This window comes from Schistocerca serialis, chromosome 2 (genome assembly GCF_023864345.2).
Source record: "Schistocerca serialis cubense isolate TAMUIC-IGC-003099 chromosome 2, iqSchSeri2.2, whole genome shotgun sequence".
In the NCBI taxonomy this organism is placed as follows: Eukaryota; Metazoa; Arthropoda; class Insecta; order Orthoptera; family Acrididae; genus Schistocerca; species Schistocerca serialis.
This window is the reverse complement of record NC_064639.1, coordinates 442,177,949-442,180,091: the sequence shown is the minus strand read 5'-3', so window position 1 is coordinate 442,180,091 and position 2,143 is coordinate 442,177,949. Positions and strand designations below refer to the sequence as shown.

Genomic DNA, 2,143 nt, shown 5'->3' with positions numbered 1-2,143 from the left:
GAAAAAATTCAAGGGCTTTAAATCAGGCGATCTTGCTGGCCATCGTATGTGACCACCACGACCTATCCACTGTTAGGGGTACACATTATTTAGATATTCCCTATACCCTCTACATTAATGGGGTGGTGCCCCATCGTGCTGAAACCAGTGCCCCACAGCAATCTGAAGTGGGATGACTTCTAGGAGATGCCCAAGATTCAGCTCATTCTGTAGGAATTGCAAATACAGCCGACCAGTTAGTTGGGGAGCCAAATAAACTGGTCCAATGATGTAGTCTCCTAGAATGCTGCACCATGCATTAGCACCCCAGGGCAGTTGCATGGGATGTGGTTGTAACCCGTGAGGATTTGCAGGAGCCCAGTAATGCAGACTGTGTCGTTTGGCATTGGTGTCATTGGCGAAATAGCATTCATTTCACCATAAAATCTGCCTGATGAAATCCAGATTTACAGCTACTTTATGTATGAGACGTCTGCAGAACTATACCCGATTTTGGAAATCGTTTCCATATAGCTGTTGGCGTTGGTGCAGCTTAAAGGGATGCCATTTTCGTTCCTCCAGCATCCTTTGTACCAAAGACCTCAGCATTCTCTGGTCCGCTGCAGCTCTTCTTTGTCCTAATTATGATGAGAAATAGGTATTACTGGACGAGATGTAATGACATTCATAATCCTGATAATAATGACCATAACGGAAATATAATATAATACAAGCTGATATAAACGAAAGTGTTATCGTCCTATTGCATTTAGGTTGCAGTATTATTTGTACCTATAATAATAATAATAATAAATTATTATTATTATTATTATTATTATTATTATTATTATTATTATAGATGCCCTCTCCCTATGGACCATGAACCATGGACCTTGCCGTTGGTGGGGAGGCTTGCGTGCCTCAGTGATACAGATAGCCGTACCGTAGGTACAACCACAACGGAGGGGTATCTGTTGAGAGGCCAGACAAATGTGTGGTTCCTGAAGAGGGGCATCAGCCTTTTCCGTAGTTGCAGGGGCAACAGTCTGGATGATTGACTGATCTGGCCTTGTAACACTAACTAAAACGGCCTTGCTGTGCTGGTACTGCGAACAGCTGAAAACAAGGGGAAACTACAGCCGTAAATTTTCCCGAGGGCATGCAGCTATACTGTATGGTTAAATGATGATGGCATCCTCTTGGGTAAAATATTCCGGAGGTAAAATAGTCCCCCACTCGGATCTCCGGGCGGGGACTACTGAGGAGGACGTCATATTCAGGAGAAAGAAAACTGGCGTTCTACGGATTGGAGCATGAAATGTCAGATCCCTTAATCGGGCAGGTAGGATAGTGTTGTGTACATAGTTCCGCATAGTCAGCGCGTAGCCCTGCTAAGCACAACAGCGCAGGCGCAGCACTCGTCCATCTCCGCACTACGTGATGGCGCTGTCTTAGAGACGGACCAAATTCTGATACCGCTAATCCGCATATTAATATGTAACGCAGCCAATGAGATTGCTGCTAATGTAGAACCTTTTCTCCTTGTGGATCACACTCACGCAGTGATACCTGAACGCTCGAGGTTTATAACAAGTGTACAGACCTCCAATTAGCCAGTCTGCATTTGTCTGCACCAGTCTGCGATAGTCTGCATTAGCCTGCATTAGTCTGTAGTCAGGTTTCAGTCTGTGCCAAATAAGATTATCATACTTCCTGGCAGATTAAAACTGTGTGCCCGACTGAGACTCGAACTCGGGACAGAAGTAAAGCTGTGAAAACCGGGCATGAGTCGTGCTTCGGTAGCTCAGTTGGTAGAGCAGTTGCCCGCGAAAGGCAAAGGTCCCGAGTTCGAGTCTCGGTCGGGCACACAGTTTTAATCTGCCAGCGCACACTCCGCTGCAGAGTGAAAATCTCATTCTGGAAGATTATCATATTCCTGTACATAGCCATGAAGAGAAATGTATAGACACTTTGTCAAGTATCAGAGATATGTGAGAATAAGATTAACGTACCAAGACCAAAGGAACTTCAGCTTGTCAATTGTAAATAGCATCCAGAACCAAGTTAAGTTATTTTTATGCTTGTTATTATTTTAATAAATGTGTGTGAAAATTAATCAAGTTCTGTTTAAAGTTGGTCACCGTCAATCTGCTACTCTAAGCAT

General features: G+C 44.1%; 1 non-coding gene across 1 annotated transcript; it reads left to right on the top strand.

Annotated features, from left to right (window-relative positions):
* Positions 1 to 1,771: 1,771 nt before the first annotated feature.
* On the top strand, positions 1,772 to 1,846 carry Trnas-cga (transfer RNA serine (anticodon CGA)). Its single transcript has one exon. It is a non-coding gene; the product is annotated as a tRNA-Ser (tRNA).
* The last annotated feature ends 297 nt before the right edge of the window (positions 1,847 to 2,143 follow it).